The following is a 24,920-nucleotide window of genomic DNA, read 5'->3' on the forward strand; positions in this document are numbered from 1 at the left end:
AAAAAAGAATCATGCAGGCAAGAAGGGTCTGGAAAGAAATATTCCAAGTGATGAAAGGCAAGGACCTACATTCAAGATCACTTTATCCAGCAAAGCTATCATTTATAATAGAAGGGCAAGTGCTCTCTAGATAAGGTCAAGTGAAAGGAGTTAATCATCACCCAGCCCTTATTATGTAAAATGTTAAAGGAATTTATCTAAGAAAAAGAAACTCAAAACTATGAACAGTAAAAGGACAACAAACTCACCACTATTAACAACTGAACCAAAACAAAACAAAACAAAACAACAAAACAAAACTAAGCAAACAACTAGAACAGGAACAGAGCTACAGAAATGGAGATCCCATGGAGGGGTATCAACAGGGGAGTGGGAGGGAGAGAGAGGGGAAAAGGTACAGAGAATAAGTAGCATAAATGGTAGGTAGAAAATAGACAGGGGGATTTAAGAATAGTATAGGAAATGTAGAAGCCAAAGAACTTATAAGTAGAACCCATGGATATGAAATAAAGGGTGGAAATGTGGGTGGGACGGGGTGTGCAGGGCAGGGGGGAATAATGGGGGGGAATGGGACAACTGTAGTAGCATATTGAATGAAATATATTTAAAATTTTTTCATATATATATATGGATGTGTATATATCTATATATGTATGAATGTGGGAACCCATTTACTGACTTAAATATTTTCCAAAGGTTTTTTTGTACTCACAAAAAATAATTCTAAATCCTTTATTATAAAGTACAAAGTTCCTACCTGCCTCTCCAACCTTATCTTCTCATTTCTTGACTACTATGTTCTAGTCAGCCAGATACCTTTAATGTTTCAGAGATATCCATCTATATTCTACATTTGGGACACCCATTTGTACAGGCCTAATATCTTTTCCCCTAAACTTCCTATTTTCAAGGAGTAACTTCTTTTTTTTCTCTCTCTCTCTCTCTCTTTTATTGTTGTTCAAGTACAGTTGTCTATATTTTTTCCCCCACCACTCACCCCCAGCCCAGCCATCCCCACCTCCCACCTTTGATCCTACCCCCCTTTGGCTTTGTCCATGTGTTCTTTATACATGTTCCTGACAACCTTTCCCCTGTCTCTCCCCATTATCCCCTCCCCCCTCCTCTCTGGTTACTGTCAGTTTGTTCTTTATTTCAATGTCTCTTGTAATATTTTGCTTGTTTGTTTGTTTTGTTGATTAGGTTCCACTTATAGGTGAGAGCATATGGTATTTGTCTTTCACTGCCTGGCTATTTCACTTAGCATAATGCTATCCAGTTCCATCCATGTTGTCATGAAGGGTAAAAGCTCCTTCTTCCTTTCTGCCGTGTAGTATTTCATCATGTAAATGTGCCACAGTTTTTTCATCCACTCATTATCTGATGGGCACCTAGGCTGCCCCCAGCTCTTGGCTATTGTAAATTGTGCTGCTATGAACATTGGGGTGCATAGGTTCTTTTGGATTGGTGTTTCAGGATTCTTAGGATATAATCCCAGCAGTGGAATTGCTGGCTCCAAGGGCAGTTCCATTTTTAGTTTTTTGAGGAAATTCCATACTGTTTTCCACAGTGGCTGCACCAGTCTGCATTCTCACCAACAGTGCACTGGGATTTCTTTTTCTCCAAAACCTTTCCAGCACTTGTTGTTTGTTGATTTTTTTAAAAAGATTTTATTTATTTATTTTTAGAGAGGGGTGCGGGGGGGAGAGAGAGAGAGAGAGAGAGAAAGAAATATCAATGTGCGGTTGCTGGGGGCCATGGCCTGCAACCTAGGCATGTGCCCTGGCTGGGAATTGAACCTGCAATGCCTGGTTCACAGCCCACACTCAATCCACTGAGCTATGCCAGCCAGGACTTGTTTGTTGATTTTTTTATGATGGCCATTCTGACCAGTGTGACCAATGGTGAAGTGGTATCTCATTGTGGGTTTCTTTTTTTGATTGTGGTTTTAATTTGCATCTTTCTGGTGGCTAGTGATGCTGATCATCCTTTCATATGTCTCTGGGCCCTCTGTATGTCCTCTCAAAGAGTAACTTCTTTTCATCTTTTCAGTTTTAGTTTAAGTGATACCTCATCAGCATAATCTTCCAATACTCTTAATCTGTGTAAGTACCATTGTTTATTTTCTGTCACTGTACCCTGTGAGTTTCCCCCACAGAGATTTTTACAATTTGAAAATTTATATATTTATTTATTATGTATCCTGTCTCTTCTTTGTCTTTCACTGGTTTGTCACTCTGAGAGAAAGATAATATGTTTATTTCAGTCACAAAATAACCATTATTTAGCACAGTGCTTTGCATAAAATAAGTATTCCAAAAACATCTGGTTAGGACTTGATTTTTGTGTCAGTTGAGAACCACAATGCTCAAGCAGGATGTATTGTTATAAGAAGTGTGAGAAACCAATTCAAGGACATACAATGTAGTTAAAGATGCTTTCTATGGTAGAAAACAAAATGAAGAGTAAGACTATTTGCAGTTAAAATAATACCAAAAGTAGCATTATGATTAAAATTTGAGAAAGTTTCTAATATATAAACCAATGAAATGATATTAAAGATGATTATAAGGAAATCAAAACTAATTTAGTGGAGGAAGTAGACAGGCAAATATAAGAAGCTCAGAGAGTCCCAAACAAGATGGGTGCAAAGAGGCCCACACCAAGACACATCGTAATTAAAATGCCAAAGGTAAAGAGAACGTTTTAAAAAGAGAAAGAGAAAAGAAATTAGTTACTTACAAGGGAGATCCCACTAAATGTCAGCTGATTTATTTAAAAGAAACTTTGCAGTCTAGAAGGGACTGGCAAGAGATATTCAAAGTCATGAAAAGCAGGGACCTACAGCCAAGATTGTTCTAACAGCAAAAATATCATTTAGAATAGAAGACAGATAAAAAACTTCCCAGAAAAGAAAAAAACTGAAAGAGTTCATCATAACCAAGCCATTATTATATGAAATGTTAAAGGTACTTATTTAACAAAAAGATAAAAAGTATGAACAATTAATGGCAACAAATACATATCTATTAACAATTGAATCTACCAAAGGATTGCCGGTTTGATTCCCAATTAGAGCACATGCCTGGGTTGCAGGTCATGTCCCCAGTCAGGCCACATGCCTGTGGAGGGTTAGAGGCAACCACACATTTATATTTCTCTCCTTTTCCCTCTGTTCTCCTCTGTCTAAAAATAAATAAATAAAATCTTAAAAAAAAGAATTGAGTCTAAAAAACAAACTAAGGAAACAAGAAGAACAGGGACAGAATCATGGGTACTGAGAGCATTTGGATGGTTGCCAGATGGGAGTGAGTATGGGTAAAGAGGTGAGGGGATTAAGAAGTACAAATAAGTAATCACAGAATAGCCATGGGGATGTAAAGTACAGTTAGGAAATGGACTAGCCAAAGAAATTATACGCATGACCTATGGACATGAACAATGGTGGGGGGTTTGCCTGAAAGAGTGGGGGGTGCTGGGTAGAGGGAGGCATAGTGGGAAAAATAAGGACAACTGCAATAGCATAATCAATACAATATAATTTAAAAAATCAAAACAAAGCAAATAAAGACAATAAGCAAACACAAAAGATACAGAGGCAAAACAGAAAGCTCTCTATTAGCAAAGGAAGATGGAGTGGGTTAGTTATGTTCTTATAAAATAGTCATCTAATGCAAGAAAACAAGTATACTAAAGCTTTTTAGGGCTTATGTTAAGGTTTAGATAATATTGAGAAAGAATGGCAAGCAGGTTTATTTTGTTTCAGTCTCTTGAATATTTTAGTAAAGGTGATTTTTAGGATATTATAAGTTGTCTTTAGGGAGGTAGTTAGAGGCTTGGAAGCCACATGTTATTATAGAAACAGATTGTTGTGTACAGAGGGAAAATCTTTACTATAGCTTAAGGTAGCATTTGGACTATAAATTGAAATGCCCATTTATAAAGCCAAAAATAATGACTGTGGTGCAATAATTAAACTTTTGATAAAAAGTAAGCTATTTTAGGATAGACTTGTAGGGAAAGTTAATTTTTTTAAATACATGTGAAACATAAACAATATAAAAGCTGTTAAATGAAGTTCTAAATATTAATTAAAGTTCAAAGAGTATATGTTTTTTTTTGTTTCTGCATGTAGTGGTATAATTAATAGCTAAATATACTGGAATTTTTATGGAAATATTTATTTCTCATTAATAATGCATTAGTCCATTTATTTTATCATATGGGCTCTCAACTTTAATTAAGCTATTTTCAATATTTTTAAATTAATAATAGCACGGAGAATGTCAAGGAAATGAATAATTCTCAATCACTAAATAGAGAAAAAGGCAACAAATTCAATATTCTAATTTCTTCCAGACAGTGATTTTTCTCTTTGTATGTTGGTATTTTTATTTTACTTCATTTTATTTATTTATTTAAAAATATGTTATTTATTTATTTTTAGAGAGAGAAGAAGGGAGGGAGAAACTGTGAGAGAAACATTGATGTGAGAAACATCGATTGGTTGCCTCCCATATGTGCCCCAGCTGGGGGCCAAACCCAAAACCCAGGCATGTGCCCTAGACCAGGAATGAAACTGGTGACCTCTCGCCTTGTGGTATTTTTTTTTTTTTAAGATTTTATTTATTGCCCTGGCTGGCGTAGCTCAGTGGATTGAACGTGGGCTGGGAACCAAAGTGTCCCAGGTATTTTATTTATTTATTTTTAGAGAGGGAAGGGAGGGAGATAGAGAGAGAGAGAGAAACATCAATGTGCGGTTGCTGGGGATCATGGCCTGCAACCCAGGCATGTACCCTGGCTGGGAATCGAACTTGGGACACTTTGGTTCCCAGCCCACGTTCAATCCACTGAGCTACGCCAGCCAGGGCTTCGCCTTGTGGTATTTTTTAAATTTATTTATAATTTGTTGATTTTAGAGACAGAGAAAGGAAGGGAGAGAGAAATGTCAATTTATTATTCCACTTATTCATACATTGGTTGGTTGCTCCTTATATGTGTGGTGACTGCGATGGAACCTGCACACTTGGTGCATTGGGAGGATTCTCTAACCAACTGAGCTACTCACCAGGGCTGTGTGTCGGAATCTTCTAAAGACAGAGTTTTAAGGAGATGCATGCTAATTGTTGGTAAATACTGTTTATCCAAAGGCTGCTTAGCCACAAAGAGCAGAGATCTGAGTTTAAGTAAGCCTTGGGTCATTGTGCTGCCAGTGGGCCAGTGGACTGCAAAGAGATGACAATAATGATTTTAAAGGGATGCTCAGACCAGAGTAGAGGGACCAGTGTCTACGGTCAGCCCAAGAAGCTGAATTAATTTTATACAAGGTCTTAATAATGGGGAGATCAGCTATTTGAATAAAGGAGAAATAAATACAGTAAGAATTTAAAAGTGGGCTTAGGGGAATATTCTTTCAAATTAGTTCTGTGTCTTCCAAAGCAGTCTTAAAATCTGACAAAGTGATTCTTCCCATATATCTTTGTACAGTATTAAACTCTCTATAACTTTGAATAAGTGAAATTAAGCTAGGCACTGAACCTTGCAGTTCTGATATGGAATGAAGAATTTCCATTTATTGCATCTGACTAAGAGCTCAATCTACTGCTGTTACATGTACAACTGGCAATAAATTTAAATTTCAAAGTTTTTCACTAGCTAAGGAATCTTGGACAAATCACTTTACTTCTCTTGGCTGCATTTTCTCACACAAAATGGAGTAATGGATGGGGGAGAAGAGAGCACATTCGGATCTAGAGAATAAGTTAATCATTTTAGAGCTCAACCCTGTGACTGAATAAACAGAAAATAAAATGGCTCTTTGCATCAATTCTTATTTCATTTGAGTACCTGTTAGTCAAACTAACAGTTCCCATTTGTAAAATGGGGGCAATATCTATTCATACTGTAAGCATTAGCATTTCTGTAATGTACATCAAAGTCTTAATTCAGCATCTAGTGTATAGCATGTGCTTAAGAATTATGGGAATGACTATTATTCACATTTTACTATCATTACCAATGTGGAAAACCTTTGCATCTTAAGAGGATTATAAAAATATTTGCATTTGGCAAATTATGTAGGAATAAGGAAGGAGTTGTCTTGGGTGAAAAAATTTCCGTTATTTATAAAATACTCAGACACATTTCTCCGTAGGTGAGTATTCACAAATCCCTTTCACACAAACATACAGGCACACAATAGGACTATAAAAATATGAGGTATGTCCAGAAAAAGTCCAACCATTGTTAATATAATGAAAATGATTTGCACAACATTGATATAACCTGGTAGCCAAGGAGAGTGGACTGGAATGTGCATGTGTGAACAACAGTGACTTCATTGTATTTACCAGTGGGGGCAGTAGATGTTGCTGAGTGAGAATCTGTACTGTGTGGCTGTTGAGTTCAAAATGACTGAGTGAGTAGAGCAACAAATCTGCATCAAATTTTGCATTAAGCTTAAACATTCCTCCCCAGAAACTATTCAGATGATTCAGAAGACCATCAGCTATGGGTAACTGGTGATTGGTAGCTTCATCAATACAATGCACCCACTCATGTATCACATCTCACGCAGAGTTTTTTGGTGAAAAATCAAATCACTCAGGTGACTCAGTCCCCCTCCAGCCCAGATTTGGCACCCTATGACTTCTGGCTTTTCCTAAAACTAAAATCACCTTTGAAAGGGAAGAGGTTTCAGACATTCAATGAGATTCAAGAAAATATTACAGTACAGCTGATGGCCACTGGCAGAATTGTGTGAGGTTCCAAGGTGCCTACTTCAAAGGGACTGAGATGTCATTGTCATATGTACAATGTTCCTTGTATCTTGTTCAATAAATATCTCTATTTTTCACATACATGGCTGGATACTTTCTGGACATCATATACCAAATTGAACTTTAGAAAAATTTTATCTATGCTACATATATATGTATTTATATATTTAATATCTATACTACACATATTATCTGAGAGAAAGGAAGATGAAGGATACCATATAATTATTAAAATGTCTTCTGGAATATGTTTAAATTTAACTCAATTTATGTCTAAAATTTAAACTTTGATATTTTATTTTTTTTTTAATGTAAGTCACTGTTTGAAAACTAGGCTACAGACTCAAACTAAGTCTGAGATTTGGCCAAGATTTGAAATCTTTAGCAAAATGACATCATAATACAAGGTGCTCACAACAGGGTTATAAATTATAAACAACAATCACTTATCTATATTTTTTCTTAAGAAACAGCCAAAAGTCTATTTTTTAAAAGTATGATATACAGAAAATTTTGGTCTATCGTATAAAGGACAGCATACCCCAAATTATGTGCCAGTCAACTTATTTGTGAAACAAATCAGAGCCCGTCAATGATTGGTAAACAGAGAAAGTGTTTACATTATGAAAGCTGTCTCCAAGGTTTAAAAACATTCCTGGTTGCTGTTAATAAGAAATCAAGTAAAGAATATTTTAGCTCTGGCCAGTGTGGCTCATTGGTTAGTGTGCCATCCAGTAAACCTGCAGGTTGCAGGTTTGATTCCTGGTCAGAGTGTATGCATAGTCTAGGTTGAGGGTTCAGTCCTGGGCAGGGCATGTATTGGAGGCAACTGACCAATGTTTCTCGATCCCTCTCTCTCCTTCTCTTCCTTTCCCTCTAAAGTCAATGAGCATAACCTTGGGTGAGGATTAAACAAAATTATAGATGCATCACACTGATATTTGATTTTGCCAAGGTCTTCCACTAGTACATGGATTTAAGAGATGAGTATAGAGAATTGTAACTGAACAAAAACAGAGGTTTGGCTGACTATCTCTACAAATGCCAAACTCATGAGGCAGATGATGGTTCATAAGAAAAGAGGTTTTATTCAGTTGCTGCATAAACTGGGAGAATGGCAGACTCTTGTCTCAAAGACCATCTCTTTTTGCCATGGAAGAAATCCAACTGTCCTTAGCAAATTCATGACAAAAACCAGTAGCCAGAGTTCCTGCTCTATTTTAAGGTACAGTCCTTGAAGCCTGCAGGTGGCTGCTAAGCCATCTGAGTCCCCACTCAGGTAAATTACCTTGTTTCCAGCTGCTGTTCATTTCAAGCTCCCTCCTGGAGCCTGAGTGTGGAGCCCACATGGCCATGGCCATTTGGCTGCTAGGGCCACATAGTCACATGTTCCAGGGTAGATGAGAGAACCTGTGAACACATGGGCCAGTATATGACCAGGTGGACAAGAGTGAGTGAGAACTCACTCCTGGAGGCCATGGGCTACCTGGCTGCCAGCTTGTTACATTACCTATGTTCCTTTTTTTATAATTTATACAACCATATAAAGTTTACAAATTGAAGGCCTCCCTGAGTCTGTCCCAAGGGCAAACTTTTGATAAAATTTGCTTTCATATTCCAAAAGTTGTGGGTAGTCATGCATAGCATATATGGTCTTTCCAAAGTTCTGTCACTAGATTAATGAACATTGCATCTGAGAAGAAAAAAAAAGAGCTTTTGAATTTACAATGAAATATCTAAGTATTTGTTTAAGATAAGCTAATATTTTGTTAATAGTGCTAATATATTAGATTTGTGCATACTAGCCTGAGTAGCACTAGTTTATTTTTATAAATCTGGATTGTAATAATAAATTACATAAATATCTATTAGAGATTGAACTAACCTGAGAGCCTTTAAATTGCAAGAGGTGAAGCTACAGTGGATTCTCATTATTCATAGTCAGTATGTTCTATAAAGTCACCACGAGCACTGCTCCCAAAGCATTAGTGAATACCAAAGCATTACTTCCAAGGAAATACAAAGCTAGGTTAAGAGAGAGAATAGGTAGAATGATTCAACTTCTTTAGTGACTGGTACCTTCTATCAGATAAGGAAAATTTCTTCTACAGACACAAGGAGAAGAAAATATCATTGGCTGGGTAAGATTTCAAATCTGCATTGGGAAAAAAGTTGGCCTCACTTGGGATGTGAAGAGTCCAGGTAAAGGCTAGTTAGGTAATAATTGACATTTCCTGGACTCTGCTCTGAGACACTGAGTTGATTATGCCTTTTAAATACCTTATGAATTTCATCCAGATATCTTCTGAGTCATCCTCAATATTTGAGTGTACCAGCTTCAGCTTGTTCAAGGGTGGCAACAAAGACGGCTTTCCTTTACACTTCCAGAGCCAGGTCCATGGAGTGTAGTTAATAGACACTGAGTATCCTTTAAGGAATGCTGTTGAACAAATCAGGAATACCACATCTTGACTTCCTTCAGGTGGCTTGGGATGTCATCATTGAAGATGATCACCACTCTGTGAAAGTTCTTCATCAGGGCTGGCCAGCAAGACTGGAACTTTGGATCACTGTCACAATCCCATAATCAAATTCTCACCCTGTGTCTTTGTTGTAGCTGGTAATTTGTGGGTTCTCAAATTCCAGAATCCTCTTCCATGGGTTGGGTTAAATTCGGTGATGCAAGAAGATTTTGTCAGGAAGTTAACTAAAACAGCTTGTCCACACTTGCAAGTGTCTCACAAAGAGGTCTTGGCTTTCAGAATTCTCTTTTGCTGATGGAAGGCCCACTGGAGCCCACTTCTGCCTTGCATGTATATATTTGTACATCTGGTTTCTTCATCAGTGCAGTCCATTGCATAAAGAATTGAAAAAAAATCTATGAACCAGGCCAAATCTGTAAGTGTCCTCTAGGTGGTTTATTGCTCCTTAATTATCAAGATCAATCATTAAATATACTGACGTGTGTCTAGGAAGTATTCAGCCATGTATCGTGAAGAATAGAGATGTTTATTGAAAAAGATAAAAAATATAAGAAACATTGGAGACTTCCAGTCAAGATGGTGGTATAGGCAGAGATGGCTCACCTCTTCGAACAACCACCTCAATTACAACTAAAATATACAACAGACTTCTGGCCAAGATGAAGGTGTAGATAGACACATTGTGCCTCCTCACACAACCAAAAGAAGGACAACAACAATTAAAAAAATAAAAAAAACAACAACCAGGACTGACAGATAATTGAACTGTATGGAAGTCTGACAACCAAAATGTTAAAGAAGACACATTCATCCAGACCAGTAGGAGGGGCAGAGACAGTCAGCTGGGCAGAAGGGACTCAGGGCAAAGCAGTGGCTGGTGGACCCAGGTGTGCAACGTGGTGGCTGGAAGACCCAGCAAGGTGGTGGACTGTGGAATGGGGCATGGCCCACCAGGTGGCTGCAGGATAGGGCAGTCCCACATTGCCGCACAGATAAACCAGGCAAAACTGGGTAGTGGGCAGAGCGCACAACCCAGGCCCCAGCCCAGGGAAATAAAGCCTTAAACCTCTGATTGAAAATACCTGTGAGGGTTGACGTACAGGGAGAAACTCCTAGCCTCACAGCATAGTTCGTTGGAGAGACCCACAGGGTCCTAGAACTTACACAAGCCTACCCACCTGGGAATCAGCACCAGAAGGGCCCAATTTGCTTGTGGGAAGTGGAGGAAGTGACTGAAATATGGTAGAGAGTGGAGCAAGTGCCATTGTTCCCTCTCAGACCCCTCTCCCACATACAGTGACACAACCCAGAGACATGGGTTACCCTGCTCTGGTGAATACCTAAGGCTCTATCCTTCACTATGTAACAGTTGCATCAAGACAAAAAAAACTGGCCCAAGTGAAAGAACAGATCAAAGCTCCAGAAATAATACAACCAAATGACAAAGAAATAGCCAACCTATCAGATGCACAGTTCAAAACACTGGTGATCATGATGCTCACAGAATTGGTTGAATTTGATTGTAAATTAAATGAAAAAATGAAGGCTACACTAAGTGAAATAAAGGAAAATGTACAAGGAGCCAATAGTGATGGGAAGGAAACTGGGACTCAGATTAATGGAGTGGACCAGAAGGAAGAAAGAAACATCCAATCAGAAAAGAATGGAGAAACAAGAATTAAAAAATATGAGAAGAGGCTTGGGAACCTCCAGAACATCTTTAAACGTTCCAACATCTGAATTATAGGGGTACTAGAAGGAGAGGAGGAAAAGCAAGTGGAAATGTTATTTGAACAAATAATAAAGGAGAACTTCCCCATTCTGGCAAAAGAAATAGACTTCCAGGAAGTCCAGGAAGCTCAGAGAGTCCTAAAGAAGTTGGACCCAAGGAGGAGCACACCAAGGCACATCATAATTACATTACCCAAGATGAAAGATAAGGAGAGAATCTTAAAAGCAGCAACACAAAAGGAGAAAGTTACCTGCAAAGGAATTCCCATCAGACTGTCAAGCTGATTTCTTAAAAGAGATCTTGCAGGCAAGAAGGGGCTGGAAAGAAGTATTCCAAGTCATGAAAGGAAAGGACCTACATCCAAGATGACTCTATCCAGCAAAGCTTTCATTTAGAATGGAAGGGCAGATAAAGTGCTTCTCACATAAGGTCAAGTTAAAGGAGTTCATCATTACCAAGCATTATTATATGAAAGGTTAAAGAGACTTATCTAAGAAAAGAAAAGATGAAAAACATGTACAGTAAAGTGACAGCAAATTCACAATGATTAATAACCACACCCAAAACAAAAACAAAAACATACTATACAAACAACTACAACAGGAACAGAATCACAGAATTGGAGATCACATGGAGAATTATCAACAGGGGAACAAGAGGGGGAGAGAAGGGTAAAAGGTACAGAGAATAAGTAGCATAGATGGTAGGTGGAAAATAGACAAGAGGAGGGCAAGAATAGTATGGGAAACGTAGAAGCCAAAGAACTTATATGTATGACACATGGACATGAACCAAAGGGGGGGGATGTGGGTGGGAGGGGGTGTGCAGGGTGGAGGGGAGTGAAGGGGGGAAATGGGACAAGTGTAATAGCATAATCAATAAAACATATTAAAAAAAGAACAACAATCACGCAGAAACATCAGAAGTCAAGTTGAATAGAAGGCCAACAACTATGGAATGAAAGAAACCACATCCATCCAGACAGGTAGGAGGCCCAGACACATGAAACAGGCTAGTCCCACATCCATGTGTGGTGGACAAAAATTTGGGAGGTATATCTTAGGAGAAAGTAGTCCTAGCCCCACACCAGGCCTTCTAGCCCAGGGTTCCAGTGCCAAGAAGATAAGTTCCCATAACTTCTGGCTGCCAGTGGGGATTGAGTTGTTGGCAAAAACTACTGAGATTACAAGCAGTTCCTCTGAAAGAACCCACACACAGACTTATTCAGACTCACTCCCTCGAGCTCCAGCACTGGGGTAGCAGTTTGAAAGGCATCAATAGCATACAGGGAGAAACTGGTGTCTGGTATCAGGGTGAACAGACGCTATTGCCCCTTTTTCTAAATCCACCCCCCCCCCTCACAGAGCCACAGAGCCACAGAACCACAGCCAGAAAGCTGGTGCCATATCTGAGACTCCATTAACTTGGATAACACTGTTTCACCTGCCTTGGAGATCCCCAGAGACCCCACCCCAGTAAACTTATGGGCCCACCCAAACTGCTTTGCCATATGAATGCTGGTCTTGTTCATGCTTCACAATTTCCTAAATTCTCTCAAACAAGCAACAACAGTCTCAGTGAGTCCAGGCTAAGCAGTAGCAGCAACCAGTCTACATCCACAGCTTGGCTTTACCTGGGAATCTCCAAGCCCAGCATAAGTAGCAGCCATCTCAGATTGCTTTATAGCTCAGGTGGGTAGCCTCTGACAAAACACAGGTGAGGCCTGACCTTGGCTTACATCACCTGGGAAACCTCAGGGTTGGCACACCCATTAGACAGCTATTGGAGTACTACTACACTGCCCCTGCAGAGCTGATATTCCATGGAGGGTGGTGGTTGGTGCTAAGTGGTCACAGCCAAGTCTTACAGTTGACGGACCTGGATAAATCCCTCCTATTGATCTGCCAATAGCAAGCAAGGCTGAACTACAAGAGGAGGGTGTACTCAGCCCACACAAAGTGCACACCTCGAATACCCAACTTGGGTAATAGAGGAGGCTGTGCTACTGGACTCTATAGGACACCTACTATATTATGCCACGCTACCAAGACATGGAGTCATAGCAGCTCTACCTAATACATAGCAACAAACACAGGGAGGCTGCCAAAAAGAGGACACAGAGAAACATGGCCCAAATGAAAAAACAGATGAAAACTCCAGAAAAAAGAGCTAAATGAAATGGATATAAGCAATTTATCAAATGCAGAGTTCAAAACACTGGTTATAAGGATATTCAAGGAATCCAGTGAGGATCTCAATGGCACAAAAAAATCCAGTCAGAAACTACTGATTGAAATAAAGAACAATTTACAGGGAAGCTACAGTAGAGTGTAAAAACTGAGAATCAAATCAAATGAGAAACATAAGGAAGCAAAAACATCCAATCAGAATAAGAAGAAGAAAAAAGAATCTACTTAGAATTCAGGCAGGTAAAGAGCTTCCCAGGGGCAGGGGGTGTAGTAGACCATTCTGTGTGGCATGGGCCCAGCTCCCACTCGGAGATGCATAGGACCCATGCCCACGGATAGGATCTCCTGTGGGGAATTGGGCCTGCAATGTACCTAGGCCGCTATGAGTCTTGTTTTTGCTAAAACTCCCTCACCCTGAATTGAGGACATTTACTGCAAAGCAACTTCCTAAAAACCATGCTAAACCTTCCAAGGATGAGTGTAACTGGTTCAACTATTTTTGCCTTTTCATTTGCAAATATTCCTCTTCTGTAATGTGATTAGCAGCATTGGCTCCTTTGTTTTCTATAAAAGGTAACCACCTAAAGTGAGCCTGTGCATAGTAAATGAGGACCATCATGTAATGGGTGGAGAACCCCAATAAAGGCCTGTCATGACAGAGGCCGTGGCTTTTTTCTCCTCTTGAGAGAAAAGCCATGTTGTCCCTTTTCCTCCACCGGACTCGGTAGTCTGTGTGAATGTCTCATTTCATCCATAATGACGTGGACACTGTGGGCCAGTGTCTGCATCAAGGGGGGTGGAATAAAGAAGTTCATCTTCACCAAACCATTATTATAGGAAATATTAAAGAGACATATTTAAGAAAATGAAGATGATCAAAACTATGAACAATAAAATGGAGAAAATACATATCTGTCTAAATTGAATCTAAAAAACAAACCAAGCAAACAATAAGAACAGAGACAGAATCATGTATATGGAAAGCATTTTAATGGTTTTCAGATGGAAGAGAGGTGTACAGGAATGAGTGAAGAGGTGAGAAGACTAAGAAGTACAAGTAGGTAGTTACAGAATAGCCATGGTGATGTAAAGTACAGTATAGGAAATGGAGAAGCCAAAGAACTTACATGCATGAGCAATCAACATGAACAATGGTGTGGGATTGCTTGAGGGAGTTGGGGTGCTATGGGGGGTGGGGAAAGAGAGGAAAATCAGGACAACTGTAATAGCATAATCAATAAAATACAATTAAAAAAAGAAACATCATATGTAAGACAATGATGCTTCAGTCCCTTTCAAAGCAGGCACTTAGGGACTTCATACAGTTCTCCCAATCTCCCTTAACTGCTTGTTGTATTTTCCTGAATCTCATCAATTGTCTTAAATATTTTCCCTTTCAAAGGTGATTTTAATTTTGGGAAAAGCCAGAAGTTACAGGGCACCAAATCTGGGCTGTTAGCAGGGCTGAGTCACCTGGATGACGGGATTTTTTGCCAAAAAAGTCTTTACGAGATGTGATCCATGAGTGGGTGTGTTGTGATGAGGCTGCCAATCATCAGTTGTTCATAGCTGTGGCCTTCTGAATGGCTTCTGCAGAGGAATGTTTAAGCTTAACACAAAATTTGATTCAGATTCATTGTTCTACTCACTCAGTCATTTTGAATGTGATGGCCGCCAGTACCCATGCACACTCAATGGCATCTACAGCCCCCACTGACTAATACAGTGATTGTCCATGCATGTGCATTTCAGTTCACTCTCCTTGGCTGCCAGGTTAGACTGATGTCGTGCAATCTGTTCTTGTTATATTAACAATGGCTGGACTTTTCACAGACCAACCTTGTGTATCTTACAGCAATTATTACCATTTAAAAGGGATGGTAACAGCTTTATTACAAATGCAATTAGAAAATGAGAGATTGGAGCTTAAAAAGATCTCTTTCATGCATCTGAGATTTAAGCTAATTCCTAGCATAAAGTCATATGCAATGTGGGTTCTTAAACACATTCATGTTGTTGCAATTGGTAAAAGTTTTTTCAAGAAAATTGTATAGTTAAAAATGTGTGAGCTTTTAGCTGAATGTGCAAAAGTAAATATTAGTCATTCCTTGGATCAGCCTTTTTTAGAGTGTCGAATGGGACTTTGCATGTGTGAAGACTGTATTCAGCCAAAAGTAAAGTTTTCTTTGAAACTTATATTGAAAATGTTAAGTGCAATATTTATTGCTTTCCAAGGATTAAAATGCAGATATGCTGTTATAAAACCTTACTTGATATTCAAATGTTCACTTTATATCTTTCCTCACCCCAAGGACTGTTAGCAGGACGGACTTTCTATGTGGTTTTGTTTTTATTTTTAATGCCACAAGGGGCAATATACTTTAACAGTGGTAAATAATCATTGTTGTTTATGGTCCTAGAAATATAATACTTAAAAGATAATTTTGAAGGGTTTTATTCAGACTTCAGCATGTATCTAGCTTTAGTTTTAAAAAGGACAAAGAATATCAAGTAGAGAAGAAACAAAAGGCTATTAAATGGTAAGTTGTTGAACATGTACATGCTGTAAATTTATGTAAATCCCAAAAGTATGAAAAAAAGCAACCCAGCTCTCTATGGTGCAATAAATAAGGTGGGAACTACCTTTTCCCAAATGGTGTATTAATGTTTTAAATTTTTCTATATTTTTATATAGTGATTGATAGTTATTAATTTATTTGGCATTTATCATGCCAATGTTAATTCATGCATATCTCATATGACAATTACAATTGGGAGGAATTTTCTGATATGATGGACTAATCTACTTTAGTATTTATTGAGAGAATATAAATGTTTTCACATGAGTCCCACTGCAGTTTACTAATTAATATACTCTTACTCTGGGATATAAGGAGTGACACTGGAATCTATATGAAATGAAACAGCAGTAGTTAAAAAATTCATTAGTGTTTACATTGGTAATTAGTGTATCCTTCTTGGAAGCCATACAGAAGGACAAATTACCCAACAACCAGGTTTACTTCCTTATAAACTATATTTCTATTTTGCATTTGTAAATAAGAAATCTTACACGTTGAGCTGACTTCTGTCAGTGGGGAGATGATAGTCTGATATTAACAATGATTCTCTTGATCATTGTTAACTGAACTTTCTGCTACTTCTTGAGCTCATCTTCCCCCACCTGCTCCCTGCTTCTTGCTTCTCTTCCACAATTGAATGTCAGTGTTTGAGCTTTCTTCAGTTTGAAGTTTAAGGTAGGTTCGTTCTAAGGCTGAGCTCTGGAGAGTCAGGTTATGATAACTGAGTCCTAAAGAAAGTAGAACCTTAATTTTTCTTGTGATTGTGATATAAGTCTTGGTAAAATCAATATCTTTTAGTGCCTTTGGTATAAATAATTATGTGATTTCTTTAAGTTTTTAATGCTTGGAAAAAATTGTTTAAAACTCATGTTTACATGGCTATGTTTTCTAGGCCATATAATGTATTTCTACTTGTACTATAACTAATACAACTTTTTATTTATTTTTATTTTATTTTATAAAAGTCATTCTGGTCACTTGAATGAGCTGTAGGTATAAGCATGCAATATCAGTTTAAAATCAAGTTAAATTCTGAACATTGTAGGCAATTGTCAGACAGTAAAATGGACCTACATTTTAAAATTCAGCACCTTATTACTCAGAATAGACAGATATATTTATAAACTATTTAAGTTTTTTAAAAAACAAAGCAATCTCAAATTTTATAAGTGGGAAAATATTGCTCTTAACTTTTTCCATTCATTAAGAATTAGAGGTTAAATTCAAAGGCAGAGACGAAATCAGGTTGTCCTGAAGGATTCAAGTAAACTGCTCCAAGGACAGTGTCCCTTTCCCTCCAAGCCCAACACGGCCAACTTCACTAGGCCTATTGTTGCCCTGCTGTAACAAGGTGTAATTTTCCATAAGTAATGGAATTCATGGTAATGGTAGTATCATTTATTATGCAGTTATTAACGTTGGAAACTTTCATAACTATTTTCATAGATGATCTCTGCCTCCAGCTAACCCCTCCTCCTCTGGTTTCACATAGAATAAATCTAAAAGATTTATTGATAGGATGTTCTCTTTTGAAATATCCTAACAGTCAACAAGTTTAATAATATTGGGAGTTCAGAAAAAAAATAGTTGAGCTATCAGCATGAAGCTGCCTGTCAGACATAATCAAAATGCAAATGTCAATATTTAAATACTTTTTGCTACAGCACAGCAAAAAGGAGAGAGACAGCTCAATAATGTACACTGCAGGAAACAGGGGTGACAAACACCTTTTCAATTTCCTGGAAGTTGCATAAGAGTAAAACATACTCAACTAAATTAGGCTTTTTACTACAACAGGTTTGGTTTTTCATTTCAGAAGGGAAAAATATCAAACTCCAAATTGCTTCCCATTTGATCCACTCTGACAGCTTTAACTGAAGCAAAGTAGTTTTCTGATTATTAGCTTTAGCCATAATATTTCTCTCATACAGCTACAGCACATATAACATATCCTTTGCTGTTGTCAAGGTGTCATAGCATTTTCCCTCTGTATTTAGCTTGCCTTGTTCTAGCCAGCTGTACCAAGTAGATATAATTTTATGATGTTACTTCTCTAGCCATTTTCCCCCCCAAAAAAGTGATCTTTAGTTCACTGAATGGATTTGCCAGTTCTTAAAAGTACATCTGCTTATTTTTCACGTCGTTAACTATTGGTCCAAGAAAACAGGGAAGAGAAAATTAAATAATTAGGAATCCATTGCCAATTATAAAGTAATTAAAAATGAGAACATGAATATTTGAAATTATAGTGGAAATCAACATGAAAATATGGTTACCATGCCTAATGGTAGAGAAGTCATCTTGAGGACATTATTTTTAGAGAGAGGGGAAGGGAAGGAGAAAGAGAGGGAGAGAGACATCAATGTGTGGTTGTCTCTTGTGCACCCCCTGCTGGGGTCCTGTCCTGAAACCCAGGCATGTTCTCTGACTGGGAATCAAACCAGCAACCCTTTGATTCACAGGCTGGTGGTCAATCCACTGAGTCACACCAGCCAAGGCAAGATCATGACATTCTTGATAGTCATCGAATCACCCACTGTCCTGTGCTAGGCTCTGTTCGAAGGCCACAGAAGTTGTTTAAATAAAATCTTTGTTCTTACAGGATTTATAGTCTAGTGAGAAGGATAAAATTCATCAATGCTGACTCTCAGATAGAGGAGAGTGAATTAGTCTGGAAATGAGATTCTTGTTTACCCACGAAAATCTTCCAGAAACAGATTTTGATTTGTGGTGTAATATTGAAGGGAAATGTCTACAATCTTACCGAGCTAGCTGACAAGTTAGGTGAGAAAAGTGTGCAGTTTGGTGTCTTGAAGTTTAATTTCTCTCTTAATTAGCCATGTAACCTGGGGGAAGATATTTAATTTCTCTGAGTTTAACTTTCCTTGTCTTAAAACAAGACTAATAATCTTTATCTACTTCATAGCACTGTTGGGGAAAACAAGTGTGATATAGTTGGAAAGTGTCTAGCACAATCCTTAACACAGATTCTCCAAATGACTTTGAGAATTTGGTTGTCTTCTCAAACTGCTTGCTTATAGTGTCAAACCTCCTAGGTACACATGTATCTGCCTCTGAGTTGAAACACCTAGTCCAGGTTAATGGGGAATCAACCTGAAATGGGAAGGTAGCCACTGAGGAGAGGCTAAGAGGAGAGACTTTGAGAACATGATTGACACTAATTAAAGCAGTCTGTGTGGTGGGGCTGCTCAGTTTACCATCACTAAGTCTGCAAGACTTGAAATGTGTAAAACTTAAGGAACAATGGAGGAAAAGGATTAAACCAAAGGTCAACACAAGACAACAAATAAACACAGAAAGAAACAGAGAACTCCTTTGATGAATGGTAATTTTCTTGATGACAGAATAGACATTAATGGTCTGTGACTTAAAAATTGGTTTGTAATAACTTAATGAAGGTACAAATTGGGAAATCCCTGTGTCCTGTGTGCTAGTGGTGGGATTTTCTGCACAGATGTGTCCAGACATTGGCATGCTGACAAGATGAGTTAGGAACACAGGTTGTGTGTGATTTTTCCATGCCCACTCTGCCTATTGGTGCTTCTGTGGATTCAAAGAGGTGATAGCCATTTTGAAATTTAAGCTGTCAATACCTGTAACTCAGTTTCCCCATTGATGCAATCAGAGAGGACTAGAAAACCAGAGAGTCAATGTTTAACTCCATGTTAGAAGGGACTGGAAAAATAATCCTGGAATGTGATTTTTCTATCTCTGGCTAGAAGGGGTCCATGGGATACCACAGGAGTGGGGAAACTTAGAGCTTGGAGAAAAATACCCCTTCCTTATCTCTAGTACTAAGAAGACCTAGAAGTAAAATAATTTATGGAATAATTATTACACTTATGAGTTTCTGTCAAAAAACCTCACAGGATTATATTGACAGTTTTCCTGCTTTAAAAGTTCTTTCTGCTGTCTGTTTAGGCTCCTAGTTAAAATATCCAACTAACAAAGGTAGATCTAAGTACCTGGATGCTCTCCCCTTGCTTGTGACAAGGCTTCTTTTTTAAAAAATTGTTTTAAAAATTACTTATTTTTTAACAAAATACCTAAAAACTGTCAGATAATGACAACTTTTCATCCATGAATAATCTAATAGTTTATTAGAAATAATTACTTACATAGGAATGGACACCTGGCTCCCCTTACACAGAGTTAACTTTTCTTGAGTACCACTTTTAGGAGTAGACTTGACCCTAGAGAAATGGATGGTAGCGAGAGGTCACATTTGAATGCATCAAGTCAGACCTTTTTTTCCCCCCCTGAGAAGCCACTGTTCCACAGAATCAGAAAATGGTAGGGATGAAGGGCAGAGTGAAAGGTCATCTACTTTATCCCCCCTACTTCTGTGCAGTCCATGGGGTGACCCAAATGTCATACACATGTTAAGTACACTTGTTCTGCTGCACTTGGTAGCATGCAATTTTCTGCCTCTGTCCCTCAGCTGCAAATTCTATAGCCTGACATTTGTTTCACTGATGACACTGATCATTGCTGCCATAATGTCATCTAATAAAACATGATCTGATTTTGTGATTGAAATAGCAGATGCTACTATTATCTGATTTCTTTCTAAAGAAAGAAAAAGACTTGGCCTTTGTCTAATCCTTTCTACTTTGGTTTTCCTAAAATTCTGAGTTTGACTTGCTACTCAAGAGTGCGAGTATCATTAGGAGTGTCAAACTCATTTTCACTGGGGGCCAGCCACATCAGCTTTCCGGTTGCCTTCAAAGGGCCAAATATAATTTTAGGACTATATAAATGTAACTAACTATTCCTTAACTAGGGGCAAGGAATTCGGAGTGCCGCCGGGTAGAAACAAGCTGCTGGGGTGGATAAAACAAGGTGGAGGGCTGGATTCGGCTCATGGGCCTTGTATTTGCCATCTGTGCTATAAATATGTAAACAATTCTCAGAGACTGGGGAAGAAACAAAAACTCTGAACTTTTGGAACTTATAGCCTCCTTTTTTGATTCCTTTCAATAAAATGTGTTTCTGATGATACTTTTTCCACTGGAGATAAAACAAAGTTAGACTTTGGAGTAATTTTCAGTTTTTTTTCTAAGGAGCTGAACCCACCTTAATGTTTCTTGGGTTATATTGAAATCAAACTCTCTTTCCAGCTGGTGCTGAGCCATGGGTGTCTCTTGAGACAGCAAAGTGCAGCAAGACTGGGCACAAGAGAAAGATCCACCACAAGAAGCAAACATGTGAGCTGGACGCCTGCTGCCAGCACTAAGATTGGCCCCTGCTGCATAAACACAGTCTGCGGGGGGGGAGGCAGCAAGAACTACTATGCCTTGAGGTCGCACATAGGCATCTTCTCCAGTACATGCAGAACAAAGATTTATGTGTTCTACAATGCATCCAACAACAAACTGGTCCACATCAAGATTCTAGTGAAGAATAACATTGTTCTCATTGACAGTACACCATACCAACATTGGTACAAGTCCCACTTAAGCACTGCTCCAGGGCAACAAGAAGGAGGCCAAGCTGACTCCTGAGGAGGAAGAGATTTTATGCAAAAAAAATGATTAAAGAAAATTCAGAAGAAATATGATCAAAGAAAAAAGAATGCCAATGTCAGGTATCATCTAAAGAACAGTTCCAGCAGGGCCAGCTTCTTGTATGCATCCCTCTAAGACCAGGCCAGCGTAACTAAACAGATGGCCATGTGCTGGAGGGCAAGGAACTGGGATTGTAGCTGAGGGAAATCAAAGTTCATAGAGGCAAACAAATACTCCTCACTCCCATATTAGTTCATGTTATAAAGGTGCTTTAGCTGAAAGAAAGAAGAAAGAAAGAGAGAAAGAGAGAAAGAAAAGAAAGAAAGAAAGAAAGAAAGAAAGAAAGAAAGAAAGAAAGAAAGAAAGAAAGAAAGAAAGAAAGAAAGAAAAGGAAAGAAAAAGAAAGAAAAGAAAGAAAGAAAGAGAAAGGGAAAGGAAAGGAGAGGGAAAGAGAAAGGGAAAGCTGATGACTCAGGTCTCTCCAGCATCTCTGCATCTCCTATTGAGATACAAAAAATAAAACCAAACCAAACCAAACCAAACAAAAAACAACCCCCAAACCAGCTGAGCTCTGACAGACAACTCAGTCCAGTTTTCAATGTGGTATAATCTATCTGCAAATTGACTGCAGATGGCAATGTTTTGGTTGATCATGTGTGAAACTAACCTATAGCTCCTGGAGATCTTAAGTTTATCTGTTTGGTGGTGGTGTTTGGTCAGTGGAATAACACAAATAGCATAACATAAAGGCACTCAGGAAGCAGACAGGCTATTATTGAGATTCCTCCTCTTATCTAATTTTTTAAAATTTAGGATTAGTTTGTGTGTGTGTGTGTGTGTGTGTGTGTGTGTGTGAGAGAGAGAGAGAGAGAGAGAGAGAGAGAGAGAGGAGGAAGAGACAAGATCATCATATTCTACCTTGTGATTTAATAATTAGCATCTTCCTCAGTAATGGAATGGAGAGATTGTTCATTAAGTCTTCAGATGGGACTACATTGGGCAGGCTAACAAGATAGAATTTTAGTTAGTTTCAGAGTGGCATCAAGCAATGGAGAAGTAGATGAGGCTGTCACTAAGTGTGAAAATTAGGATAGGTCATGAATGTGAAATAAAAGAACATGGTTTTATAGGGAGAAAGCTAGGAAAAGTTAAATGACAAAGTAGAATAAATTTGCAGAAATAGAAATTTTTGGAAAATAATCCAGTGAAAGATGGTAAGAGGTACAAGAAGAACCATTACCCCTTTTAGGTATATGACTGGAATAAAAATGCTAAAATTATTAAAAATGTTTGAATAATAAAAGATCAACTAAAAAGAGATGACTAGTAATGTCCCTCAGTGAGAAGGTAGGAGTGAATCAACAAAATCAGATGATACTTTGATTGATTTAAATGTAAAAATTAAACTAATTTATTATTTAGACATATGCTTTGCTTTTCTAGTATATGACTCCCTCTTAAACATTTCTCATATTGTAGACAAAGTAATTTTCTTTTGTTTTTTGTAATTTTGAAATTATTTTAGATACAAACAAATATTTCAAAAATAAAGTTCTCTGTATCCTTTAGCTTTTCAAATCTGAAGGTTTTAATACATTTATTTTTTATTTTTTAAATTTTATTTTAATCATTGTTCAATTACAGTTTTCTCCTTTTTACTCCCAATCCAGTCCCCCCTCCAACCCCTCCCCACTTCCCTCCCATTACCACCCTCCCCTTAGTTTATGACTATGTGTCCTTTAAGTTTGTTCCTATGAACCCTTCCCACTGTCCCTGAAATTCCCCCTACTCTCTTCTGTGGGCACTGTCAGCCTCACCTCTATTTCAGTGTCTTTGGTTATATTTTGCTTGTTTCTTTGTTTTGTTGTTTAGGATCCTGTTAAAGGTGAGATCATATGGTATTTGTCTTTCACTGCCTGGCTTGTTTCGCTTAGCATAATGTTTTCCAGCTTCATCCAAGCTGTTGCAAAGGGTAGGAGCTCCTTCTTTCTTTCTGCTGCATAGAATTCCATTGTGTAAATGTACCATAGTTTTTTGATCCATTCATTCACTGATGGGCATCTCGGTTGCTTCCAGCATCTAGCTATTGTAAATTGTGCTGCTATGAACATTGGGATGCATAGGTTCTTTTGAATTGGTGTTTTAGTATTCTTAGGATAGAGTCCCAGTAGTGGAATTGCTGGGTCAAAAGGCAGATCCATTTTTGGTTTTCTGAGGAAGTTCCATACTGCTTTCCATAGTGGTTGTACCAGTCTGCAGTCCCACCAACAGTGCACTAGGGATCCCTTTTCTCCACAACCTCTCCAACACTTGGTGTTTGTTGCTTTGTTTATGATGGCCATTCTGTCTGGTGTGAAGTGGTATCTCACTGTGGTTTTAATTTGCATCTCTCTGATAGCTAGCGATATTGAACATCGTTTCATGTGTCTTTGGATTTTCTGTATGTCCTCCTTGGAGAAGTGTCTGTTCAAGTCCTTTGCCCACTTTTTAATTGGATTCCTTCTCTTCTTAGAGTTCAGTCTTGTAAGTTCTTTATATATTTTGGAGATTAAACCCTTGTCTGAGGTGTCATTGGCAAATATGTTTTCCCATACAGGTGGTTCTCTTTTAATTTTGATACTGTTTTCTTTAGCTGTGCAGAAGCTTTTAATTTTGGTGAGGTCCCATTTGTTTATTCTTTCCTTTATGTCCCTTGCTCTAGGGGACAAGTCAGTAAAAAAGTTTCTTCGTGAAATATCTGAGATTTTCCTACCTGCGTTCTCCTCTAGGACTTTAATGGTGTCACGTTTTATATTTAAGTCTTTTATCCACCTTGAATTTATTTTTGTATAAGGTGTAAGTTGGTGCTCATGTTTCATTTTTCTGCACGTGGCTGTCCAGTTCTCCCAACACCATTTGTTGAAGAGGCTATTTTTACTCCATTTTATGTTGCTGCCTCCTTTGTCAAATATTAATTGACCATAGAGACTTGGGTTTATTTCTGGGCTCTCTGTTCTGTTCCATTGGTCTATGTGCCTGTTTTTATGCCAGTACCAGGCTGTTTTGATTACAGTGGCCTTGTAGTATAGTTTAGTGTCGGGTATTGTGATCCCTCCTACTTTACTCTTCTTTCTCAAAATTGCAGCAGCTATTCGGGGTCGTTTATAATTCCATATAAATTTTTGAAGTGTTTGTCTATGTCGGTGAAATATGCCATTGGTACTTTAATGGGAATTGCATTGAATGTGTAAATTGCTTTGGGTAGTATGGCCATTTTGATGATATTAATTCTTCCAATCCATGAACACGGTATATGTTTCCATTTGTTTGTGTCTTCCTTGATTTCTTTCCCGAGTGTTATATAGTTTTCTGAATACAGATCTTTTACCTCTTTGGTTAGGTTTATTCCTAGATATTTTATTTTTCTTTTTGCTATTTCAAATGGATTTTTTTCCCTTGATTTCTGCTTCTGCTGTTTCATTGTTGGTGTACAGAAATGCCTTTGATTTCTGGATATTGACTTTGTATTCCGCTGTTTTGCCAAATTCATTTATTAGATCAAGCAGTTTTTTGGTGGCATCTATAGGATTTTCTATGTATACTATCATGTGATCTGCAAACAGTGACAGTTTTGTTTCCTCCTTTCCGATT

The 24,920-nt window shown here is 38.1% G+C and overlaps 1 pseudogene; it reads right to left on the minus strand.

Moving 5' to 3' along the window:
- Positions 1 to 8,899: 8,899 nt before the first annotated feature.
- On the minus strand, positions 8,900 to 9,375 carry LOC114488694 (annotated as a pseudogene).
- Between the last annotated feature and the right edge of the window lie 15,545 nt (positions 9,376 to 24,920).

Source organism: Phyllostomus discolor, chromosome 2, assembly GCF_004126475.2.
Source record: "Phyllostomus discolor isolate MPI-MPIP mPhyDis1 chromosome 2, mPhyDis1.pri.v3, whole genome shotgun sequence".
Lineage (NCBI taxonomy): Eukaryota > Metazoa > Chordata > Mammalia > Chiroptera > Phyllostomidae > Phyllostomus > Phyllostomus discolor.